Source organism: Hordeum vulgare, chromosome 7H (assembly GCF_904849725.1).
Source record: "Hordeum vulgare subsp. vulgare chromosome 7H, MorexV3_pseudomolecules_assembly, whole genome shotgun sequence".
NCBI classification, from domain to species: domain Eukaryota; kingdom Viridiplantae; phylum Streptophyta; class Magnoliopsida; order Poales; family Poaceae; genus Hordeum; species Hordeum vulgare.
The window spans coordinates 579,763,094-579,775,157 of record NC_058524.1 but is presented as its reverse complement, the minus strand read 5'-3'; the positions used below and the strand labels follow the sequence as shown (position 1 = coordinate 579,775,157).

General features: G+C 42.2%; 1 long non-coding RNA gene across 1 annotated transcript; it reads right to left on the bottom strand.

Moving 5' to 3' along the window:
* Positions 1-1,555: 1,555 nt before the first annotated feature.
* Positions 1,556-2,090, bottom strand: LOC123411727. Its single transcript, XR_006613316.1, has 2 exons — positions 1,971-2,090; positions 1,556-1,871 (listed from the first exon to the last, which is right to left on the bottom strand). It is a non-coding gene; the product is annotated as an uncharacterized LOC123411727 (long non-coding RNA).
* Between the last annotated feature and the right edge of the window lie 9,974 nt (positions 2,091-12,064).

Below are 12,064 nucleotides of genomic sequence, written 5' to 3'. Positions count from 1 at the left end.
AAAAAATTGACAATATGCATATCAGAAAATGTTTAATGCGTATCAGAACATTATTGTGTAAAATCATTCTTGTATTTTAAGAAACGTTGATTTGTAGTACAAATTGAAAATTTTAAATACATTTTTATAATTTGTTATGATTATACAATCATTTTTAATAAATAAAAATAACTAACTGTGCGTTTTTAAAAGTACAAATGCTCATGGGCCAACTAAGATTTATTCTCAGAAACTGTTGAACATGTTGTCAAGTAATCATTTTTAATACATGTTGTTAACTTTCTAAGTAACTGTGCGTTTAAAAATATTTCTGAAAATAAATCTTAGTTGACCCATCAGCGTTTGTATTTTTAAAAAACAAATTACTTAAAAAGTTGATAACATTTATTAAAAATTATTGTGTAATCAAAGTAAATTTTAGAAATGAAATAAATTGTTCGGCTTGTATTAAAAAAAGGATGTAAATTGTTGAATTCTTTTCCGATGATGCTTAGAATGAGAGAAAAATAGTTATTACCCCTTCGGATTTTCATGATTGTCTTTTGACCTCCCTGAACCTTTTGCCTAGCTCCGGCACTGCCTGGAGGGTACTCATATGCGGTAAATAAGTAACTCATAATAAGCATGTAAAACGAACTGGCGCACTGCTTGCAATTTTTCCAGCGTGGCCCAACTATTTTTTGTTTAGGATTCAGTCCTGCAGGGTACTAATGTGTGATAAATAAATGGGTTAATCTTGTCAGGCCCTGTTTGGAACCACCCAGATTATATAATCCAGTTTTTATAATCTATTCTGTCTCCAAACAGGACAGCTTATGGTGTAGATTATAAAAAACTAGATGGATAAATTATTAAAAACTCATAATCTACTCTATACCAGCTAAAATCAGATTATGGATTGCTAATGACTCATTACCCTTGTAAAGTTGGAGATAATTACATTCCTACCACTCTCACCCTCCTCTTTTAAAAAAAACAGAGGGCAAACAGGTCATTATGCAATGTAAATCCTGAATTACAGTTTATATAATCTGGCCTCCAAACATGTCCACCTAGATTATGTTTATAAACCAGATTATATAATCTATCTTCATAATCCAGATTATCATAATCTATTATGATTCCAAACAGGGCCTCAAACGATGTGGCGCAGTGGCTAGACCTATATAAGTTCAAATCCCATAGTCTCCAATTTATTGCAAAAATAAGTTTCTTCAAGTCAGGGGTACATGATTAAAAAAGCAAAGGGGTTTTTCATAAAAGGACATGCAACGTGGGCTCCTAACAAACAGACCCCGTTGGTTAGTTTTAGCGTCAATACACATTTACAAGCAGTTTAGACCGATTTATAGTCGTACGACCTAGACATGGTACTGATTTGCAAAAAGGAAAAATAAAAGTGGTACCAATTCGTTGAGACTATCCAATTGTGGTACCAACGTGGAATTAACTCCATACTAAGATGTCACGTAATGAACCCTGAACAAACTCATAGATATAATATATATGATTCTTTTAAAAAGCATGTAAACATCATATAGCTCACTTTATAATATCAGATAAATCAAGAAGAAAGGTAAAATTCATCATTCTTCATATGTCTTATTGGAGAACAACCTTCTTGCCACACAATTTATGATCTCATTATGTTATTTAGTTGAACATGACATCCGACCCTAGCTAATTAGTATCCATTTTAATGCAATACTCGCACTTGCACCCCTCCACAACACACTTGCCATATCCGATGCCCCATGTATGATCTATGCATGCCTGATTGCAGCTCTTGTTAGCACATGGCTTTGGTGATGGGATAATGCTTGTCACACAGGGGTTTCCTTCAACGGCGGCTGACGCCTTCGTTGCCACATCTGCAAAAATCACACCATGAGGAAAAGGGAAGATCAAAACTTGCCCGTTATTTGTTGGACGAGATTTTGAAGGAACATATTTCATAATCAAATGGGTACCTGATGCTAGGATAAGGAAGGTGACGACCAAGAGCAACGTCGGGCTAGTCCTCATCTTAGATAGTTGTTGTATTGAAGGAAAGACTTGTCGATCGTTGCCTTGCTTTGTCAGTTCTGAAGGAAAACATCACGGACATACCATTTTATACTAGATTTATGGTATTAAAGTATAAGATTTGTGATATTATAATTAATGTCATAATTATTAGTATCCAAATATTATTGTCCCGTAATAATTACTATCCAATATTATTCCCTTATGTATATCTTCTTTCTTGGTATAATATTTATTTCCTTTATTCATTCTAAAGTAATGGCAGGCCACGCTGATGTAGTGAGTGATATATAGTCGATTTGGTCCCCTTTCCCTCTTTTCTTTCAGTGTCACACGTGTGTATCTATCTAGTGAACTAGAGTTGTACTAGCGAATAGTGCGCGGCGACACTCCGCGCCACGTAGATCAGTTAGCTATTTAGTTTGTCTTATAATGTGTGGTAAGTTTGTTTAAGGTTTTACTTAGAACAAAGTAGTTTATATATAAAAACGTTACATTTAGTCTATACATAGGCAAGTAACCATTAAGACTTAGTGCATAAAAGGAACAATTCATGTAAGTGAGACAAACATAGGGGCTCTATAATACAAGTAGCACGTGCAAGAAGATGGTCCGTCTAGGTGGCGCATAAATAGGAGGCCTGTTATACATATTGGAAAGTTGTTGACCATCTCCTAGACTTGAGATGACGATCCCTCGGAGGGGTTTGTCTCGGTAACATAGTGATAAATGAAGGAAGCTGACAGATTTTTTTGAGAATTATTGTTCGTCTTGAATTGTCTTGTTGAAGAGTTGTCTTATGGCGTGACTCTATCTGTATCTCTTCTTCTTTAGTTTTGCTCCATTCTTGCGCGGCTGAGAAACTCTTGTACATAGTCTTCAGAGCATTGTAGTTAAGGTCATGGATGGCTATGTTGTGAAGGTTGCAAAGGTGGTGGACAGCAGCTTCGACAACTTTTTCCTTTGTACTTCTTTTAACGCGGCTAGTAATCCATGAAACACATACACTTGGGGTTATGTTTCTACATGGGCTAGGGGGCATTCATCTTGATCCAAGCTCCAAAGTAGCCCGTGGGGTAGGCATCACAACCTTCTTTATAGACTGTCAGTTTGGCCTTGATGATGATTGCTTCAAAAAGTAGACGCTTTGGGATCAGACAATGATGGTTGCCTGCATGTGTGTTTTGTTTACAGATAGTAGGAGGGAGATCGATACTGGAAAGTGTTTTTTTAATCTATTTACCTCGTATTTTAGCGGTGATTGGTGCGTAGCCACGGATGCTTCTCTTACCGTCCTGGATTGGTTCAATTGTCGTAGATGCGCATCCGCTTCACGTCCAATACAAATATGGCATGGCGTGCCCACAATGCAAGGAAGCAGGCACCGAAGGCCACGACAGGCATCAATGAGGCGGAGTCACATTCTCCTGCGCCGCAATGAGTGACCGGTGACCCCTCACGCCGCAACCTCATCATGATGGGATGTGTCTGCCTATGACCATAGTGGATCATCCATTGTTGATCTCACATGTAGCGGCTAAGTGTAGGTTCCCGGCTCCGACGAGGAAGAGTAGGACACAGGAGACGTCGGCGCCTCGAGCCCCATGAATCCGTGTGTGTCTCATGTCCTACTCTACCTCGCTCGCGACCGTACTTTACTCCGAGGGCTCAGCTTGCCGTTAGACATGGACAAGACCAAAACAATAAGGACCGTGGCCGATGAAAATTTAGAGTAGTTTAGTTGCATATAATTGTATGAATTTGATGATTTGCAAATGAGGTATCTGATCTTGAATATGATTTTCTGTGTGCACAGATACGTGCGGCCCATCCGCACGCGGTTGGGCCAGATTCTGATACTTGTGGTGGTAGATGCTCTTATTCTCTAAGAATAGTGGAAATAAATCAGACGAAATAGTACAGATCAGTGCTACAATTTAGCACCAAGATAAAATTACAAGTGCACCATTCTGACAAAGAACCACACATTCTGGACACTTGTACACACGCGTGGCGCATATAACGCAGAGATCACCACGTGGTTGACTGTTGGTGTTGGTTCCATCGACCAGTTCATTGGATTCATTCCCCTCTCCCCACTGGCGCATATAGCGTAGAGATCACCACGTGGTTGACTGTTGGAATTTTATCTATTTTGGATCAGCCCAATATATAATTTCATAAATTCCTAACAAATCCTAGAGGCCCACGCAGCCCATTTGTGTAAGGCAAGAGGTGGAAAGTTTAGTCCCACATTGCTAGTTTAATGGGAGTTGGACCTTCTTATAAGGGAGGATGTTTCCACACATGTATGAGCATGAAAACAAGAGAGACATGCATGCGCGCTCTGTTGGAAATATAGGTATCAACGAAGGTATCTCGGGGCCCACTCAGTAATACAACATCACATATAAGTCCGTGTGACGGAGAAGTATCTCGGGACCCACTCAGTAATACAACATCACATATAAGTCATGTCCAGAACCCGCAGGGTCTCCACACTTAAGGTTTGGTAACGTTTCGGTATAGTTGAGTTATATGTGTTGGTGACCGAAGGTTGTTCGGAGTCCCGGATGAAATCACGGACGTCACGAGGGTCTCCAGAAATGTCCGGAAACGAACTTTATATGATTTTTAAGAACTAACCCGGACTAATGTTGTTTTTAGCAGAATTACTATGATGTTGTTTTTGTGCAGAAAATAAAATTTCTCGGATTCATCCAAAACTTTTTTATGATTTTTGTGGGGAAAATAATATATACGGCGCAAAGAACCACCGGAGGGGAGCCACCTGTGCGCCACAAGCCAACGGGGCGCGCTCTGTTAGCTTATGGGGCCCATGTGGCTCCCACTGACACGATTCCGACACTGGATATTTCTATAAATCCAGAAACCCTCGAAAGTTAACCTCGAACTCCCGTTCCACTGCTGCAACTCTTTGTATTGAAGAAAACCCCATATGGAGCCTTTCTGGTACCCTCCAAAGGGGGAAATCATCATCGATGGCCATCTTCATCATCCTGGCGAAGTCCATGATGAGGAGGGAGCAGTTGTGTCTAACGTATCTCTCTCTCCCTCTCTCTCTCCCTCTCCCTCTCTCTCTCTCCCTCTCTCTCTCTCTCCCTCCCTCCTTCCTCCCTCTCTCTCTCTCTCCCTCTTTCTCTCTCTCTCTCTTTCTCTCTCTCTCTCTCTCTCTCTCTCTCGTGTTCTTGAGATGGCACGATCTTGATGTATCGTGGGCTTTGTTAATATAGTTGGATCAAATGGTGTTCTTCACTTTCCATCTTGTTGTGATGAATTGAATCTTTCCCTCTGAGATCTTGTTATGTTGGATTGAATATTTTGGGTTTGAGAACACTTGATGTATGTCTTGCATGTATAAACCCATGGTGACAATGGGGTATTCTATTGATTCACTTGATATATGTTACGGCGTCAACTTGCGGATTCTGGTGACCTTGGGAATCTATGCATACGAGTTGATTGCATGTTTTCATCCGATTTCTCCGACAGAACTCTTGGGGTGCTTTTTAAAGTTCTTAGTGTTGGATCGAGTATGATGATTATGAAATTGTTTAATGCATGTCGAATAATTAACTCATGGATACTTGAGGTGACATTGGAGTATCTAGGTGACATTAGGGTTGATTGATATGTATCATAGGTCTTATTCTAGTACGAACTCTAGGGTTGTTTGTGACACCTATAGTAATGGCACAAAAGATTGACCGGAAAGAATAGCTTTGACGTGGTTTGCTGCCTACAACAACTTCTTATATGTTCTCCACTAATAGGAATTTTGGAGTGATTCTTTGTTGCATGTTGACGGATGACCATATGATTCTACTAAGTTAGCATTGTTGAGAGATTGCACTAGTCAAAGTATGAACCCTAGGACTTATTTCCAAGCATTTATATAACATGTTGATCTCTGTTTACTAGTTGCTACCTCGATGTTTTTATCTATACATATTATAAAATATATTGTTGAGAGATCTCTTATATTTGATTGCATAGTTGTTTGAGACTATCTTCATCCTATACCTTCCACGGATTGATAAACCTTAGCTCATCCACTTGAGGAAAATTTGATGTTGTCCTACAAAACTTTGCACTTGGAGGCCCAACAACATCCACAAAAATAAAGTTGCATAGTAAACATCAGGCCCTGTTCTATTTTAATCATATTATAAAAATAAAAATTCCGCAATTTATTTTACTTTACAATTTATCAACATATTTAATCATTGGCGCTAATGAGTACAAGGGGATTGACAACCCTCTTGCCCACGTTGGATCTAAGTATATGCTCATTTGTGTGTAGGTGCTGCTCGCGGTTGTTTGCTTGGTTCTTCTATCGGTTCGATAAATCTTGGTTCTCAACTAAGATAAAACTAGTTGATACTATATTACTTCACCCTACCTCTTGTGGGAAATCCAAACGCCATCAAAAATAGGACTCTCATACATCAGTTTGGTGTCCTTAACATCGTCATCACTCATAATGCGCCAAACTTCACCGTCAGAATATTTAAGGAATTCCTACACAAAAAAGTATTCAAACAATTCTATCATAAGAGATGGATCTAGCGACACGGTAGAGGAGCCGAAAAAAACAAAAACCTTTCCAGCTTAACACTGTCTCTATCCACCTTTCCAACGCATTTCGGTACTAAGAGAAACTCCAAGGCACGGACCCAAACTGTTTGTGCGTGTCCTTTTGCATCGAAACGTCCAAAACCATGACCCAACACGCCGACCAAAACCAAAATATGTCCGCTCGTTGTCCGTATGAACGCATTTCACGCCCAAATTGTAACTGATTTGCATCCACGCAAGAGAAGAATCGCGACATTCGTGGTGACCTCGCTTTTCGGCCGCCCAACCACCATTGTCGGTCATAGTCAATGCGGCTACCTAACTTGGGCTCACATGGCAGTGTGTTGAAGCATCTGGGACGGCGTCCTTTTTTATTCAAGCATGCGGGGGGTCCGACCTCATTCACTTCCTCTCCCCGTCCATATCTGGACTAGCTCACTCCCTCACCGGCGACAGCAAAACCCTAGCCTCCACAAACCCCTAGCTCGTCGGTAAGTGAAAGGGCAAATTTTACACCAGCGCCATCTCCTCCCGCTCGCTACCCTCACCACCTCCACTCTCTTAGATGTAGCTGCATGCGGCCAGTGATGGCAGCCGGGACAGGTTGTACATCCTGGTGCACCAAGTGCGCTCGCACTAGTAGTACCACCATCTGCTGCCGCATTTGGATGTCAATATCCCCCATGGCTGGCAACTGGACCGAACTGCATCCCAGTGTTGGCAGTGCCTTGCTCGGGGCACGCGCATAGAAGGTGTGCATACGCCGCGCCATCCTCACATCGGAGCAGCGGCACCACCCTGTGTACGCGACGGGCTCCCCGAACTAGGGGCTTTGGTTCGTGATGTAGCAAGATGTGGCCCGCCGCGCGGCGTGCAACCTAACTCTGGCTTCGTGCCACCTCCCCCCAAGGTTCGATCCGAGGAGGAGAAGAAGGCTCTTACCAGGCTACGTCGGAGACAGCAATGCAGTGCGCTGGAGGAAAACGAGCGCGAGGAGGACGCGCACTAAGACCACCAGGAGGAGGCCCTCGCCCTCTCAATTCCCGGGAACCGCGTCGCCCTCCCCCCCCCTTCGCGTAGCCGCCAGTGCTCCTCGAGCCCAATGTTGAGCCGTCGTCCATGAAGCACGATCCAGAGAAGTACGAGTTGACCGGCTACCTCTGTGAGTCGGCCAACGCACCGCTTATCGCGCTGGGTGTGACGCCGACGCATGAGGCTGCCTACTTGGAGCACAGGAAAGAGCGCCACATGGTGGAGGAGCACATGTTGAAATTAGAGATGGGCCTTAGGCCCATAAGACAAATTTCAGAAAAATCTCCAAGGGCCCATGTAGGTGGTGGCATGACAAGGTGGTGGGAAGTTTAGTCCCACCCCGCTAGTGGAGGAGAAGTTGGACCCCTTTATAAGGGTCTCTCTTCCACATGCTATTGGAGAGTGAGAAGAGAAGGTGCCCTCGCGCAATCCTCCTCCGCCGCCCGCCTCGCCACGCCTCGTCACGACGCGCCGCGGGTTGTGGGAATGAGCCGAGCCTGCTTATAAAGGCGGCTAGGTGTTGTTTCCTGGAAGTCTTGCAAGCAAACGATCTTAACGAGATTGACAATGGAAGCAGAATTAACAGCATTAGACGTTTGAGAAACTCCGGAGTGATAGCGTTGGATTACATCCAAACGGCTAAGAATATGGTAGATCCCTGTACTAAAGGGCTATCACGTGTTGTGATAGATAGTGCATCGAGGGAGATGGGTATGAGACCCACATGAGTTGTCATGGTAGTAACCCAACCTATATGATCGGAGATCCCGTGAAGTAGGACCTGGGAAACCAAGCTAGTGGTGAACTGAGGAGAGTAATTTTACTAACCCACTCCGTTGGAGATGCAATACTCTCGGATACTGTATGGTAGGATGACTACTGTCTTAATGTGTTCTAAGGCTTATATGTAAGCAAGATGATGTCCTACAGAGCGATCTTTGGAGGAACACACCTATATGAGCTTGACTGCTGGTCACAGTCTATGAGATTTGGGTGATCTCTAGTAAACTCATGAATAAGCCAGGAGTGTGACTAATATGCTCCACCCGAGGGGTCACCTTCGGCAGGCTAGTACTAGTAAGACTTGTGGTGAAGCTCCTTTACGCCAAACTGACAATTCAAGGCATAGTCCATTGTTCAGTTGTAAAGGGGTGTAGCTACTTGCTCTAGGTGAAGCTCAACCTTAATAGGTCTTCACTGAAATGCTGGTATATTAAAACAGTGATTGGAACGAGGGAACACGATGTGCCCTTGAGATCTGGTGGGGGATTGTTGAAATTAGAGATGGGCCTTAGGCCCATAAGACAAATTTCAGAAAAATCTCCAAGGGCCCATGTAGGTGATGGCATGACAAGGTGGTGGGAAGTTTAGTCCCACCCCGCTAGTGGAGGAGAAGTTGGACCCCTTTATAAGGGTCTCTCTTTCACATGCTATTGGAGAGTGAGAAGAGAAGGTGCCCTCACGCACTCCTCCTCCGCCGCACGTCTCGCCACGCCACGCCTCGTCACGACGCGTCGCGGGAATGAGCCGAGCCGAGCTCATACCTACGCGCTTATTTTTGCCGGTCAGGAACGGAGAATACGTAACGGACACGGCATGATCCGAGACGTCGGATCGTGGGTTGTTACCGACTCGGACGTGGGTTCGGCCCACGTCTCTCCACCCAGCCGCCTTTATAAGCAGGCTATCACCTACCCTAGTCGTCACGAGAACCAGATCACATCTGCCTCACGCGTTCGTTCCTTGTCTGCTGCTGCCGTCGACGACTCCGTCCCGTTTACCGCCTACACGGTCGACGAGAGAGCAGGCCTCCGAAACCTCTCCTCTCCAGTTCCTGTACGGGAGAGGGGCGATTAGGTTTTTGGGGAGCGATCACGCGACTGCTCGCCTCCGTCCGTCTGCTTCGTCTACGTCCGTGTCGCCCTCGTCATCGCCATGTTTTCACCAAGCGAAGCTGACCGTCTCGTCCGCGAGAAGGCCGAAGCCGAGAAGAAGGCGGCAGAGGATACTGCCGCCGCCACCGCTGCTGCTACGGCCAATTGGCCGATCGGAGGGTATGATATGTTTATCTTTCTCATGTTTCTGTCTGCACTAGTAGTATTACCTATATGCGTAGATGTTTCGGCTATATGCGTAGTACTTGCTAGTATACTCCGTGATCAGTATGTCATGAACCTAGTCAATGCCATGTTAGTAATTATTTCATGGATTAATCTACTCGGAAAATTGCCTATTTACTCTACAGCACATTGAGAACAAGTGGCAGATGCAAGCCGAGCACGAGGAGGAACGTCGTGACCGTTGGGCACGAGAGGAGGAAGAGTGCCCGGAGAAGGGGAGAGGGAAGATGAGGAGTGTGCCCTCCGCGAAGCAATGCCCTCCGCGAAGCAATGCACTCGGCGAAGGAGGCGGTGCGGCTGACATGGGTGACCACTTTCCCTTGGGCGGAGCCGACGCTGGAGCTCATCGACCTTACCCGCACACGGAGGACGGCAACACCTAGGTTATGGCGCTTTTTTATTTATGTTTGATTAAATTTTGTTAGTGTTTAAATGGACTTTGGTCGGGATTAATCGAACATTTATCTATCTATACCTACTATTAAAGGACAGAGTGTTTCTGTCCGTACGTCATGAAAATTCCTGTGAAGTTGGCATAAATTACCCATCATGCTATCAGTAGGTAATAAAAAACGTTTCACAGCAAAAGATCTCGGACTGGACCGACCCATGTACAAACCTCCTATATTATACTCTACATGCTGGGAGAACATGCACCACACTCGTTTGGGCCGGCCCATGCACAGGCGCCTGTTTTTTTAGCTCCGTTTTTTATTTTTATTTTCAATGGTGTTTTATTTTTCTATTTAAATATTTTAGATATTCAAATAACTTTTAAACTTTTAAGAAACCGGAAATTTTAAATCAACATATTACAAAAAAATGTTTGTGAATTCAAAAACTGCTTGGGGTTTTTGTAAAAAATGTTCCCATATACAATATTTTTTTTGCAATTTTGAAAAAATGTTTGTAAAAAAAGTCCATGATTTCAAATCAAATTCCATGTACTAAAAATTACTGAAGGCATTTAACAAAATGTTTTCTAATTCAAAATATATTAATGCATTCAAAAATGTCCTAAATATTGAAAAATACTTAATGCCTGTTTTTATAGTTTCATTTTTTATTTTCATTTTTCTGTTCCATTTTTTTCTTTTTTCTAATTTAAATAATTTAGAATTACAAAAAACTTTTGCAACTTAAAAAAAATAGGAATTTTGAATTAAAATGTTGACGAAAACATAAAATGTTTGTGAATTCAAAAAAAGCTTGTGATTTTTGTGAAATTTTCGCCTATTCCAAAACAATGTCCGTGAATTTAAAAAATAGATTACTGATTTATAAAATGTTTGATTATTCAGAAAATTTTCATGCATTTGAAAAAATGTTCTGAATTTTGAAAAATCCTCCAACGTCAAAAAAATATGTTCCTCTATTCTAGAATTGTCCGCCAGTTCAGAAGAAAAAACTTAAAACCCGTTCGAAATACAAAAAATGTTCACACTTTTTAGTAAATGTTTGCAAATTATAAAAAATGTTCTCCATTTTGGAATTGTTCTCATATTTTTAAAAATGTTCATGAAGGATCTAAGGTATGTAGTTAAACAGTAATGCTTCTAAGTCTTTGTGACAATATACCCATGTGAATTTTGAAGAATTAGCTGTCGGGTGGATCGGATTATTATTGTATGTTTTCTAAAATAAAAAATCTTGAAATTCAGAATAATTCTTTGAATTATGAATATTTTTTACAACCATGATATTTTTTTTGAAAATGTGAGATTGCTTCAACTTGTGAATGAATGTAAAAGAAGAAACATCTTCTTGCATTTGTGCACAAAATTTCAAAATCAAGCGATGATGTGTGAACATAATGGGGTAATCATCATTGGAGTTTATGACTTTTTTCTCCCGTTGCAACGCACGGGCCCTTTTGCTAGTATCTACTAAGAAAATAAATAGATATTTTTAGTCCGTCATTAATATTTTGCAAAAAGGATCCCTATGTTTTTTATCATCATTCCGCACGCCGGCAGTCCATATATTCACCTGTTTGGTATGTCTCCCTCCTCCATATGGCTCATGTATGAGTAGTTTATATCTTCCTTGGTTGGCCACGCTTTGGATTAGAGGTTGTGCCTTCTCTTATGGGCTTAGGTACGTACGTGGGCTTCATAGTAGAAGTGGAAAAAATTAACTATTGTGGGGATCGAATTTGGGCTTCCTCCGTTATAACGATGGAGTAATAACCAACCACGCTACTAAGCTAGAGTCTAGAATCCCTCCAAAAAAGCTAGAGTTTGGATGTGTTCAAAAAAAAAGCTAGCATAGATATTCTAGAAAAATAC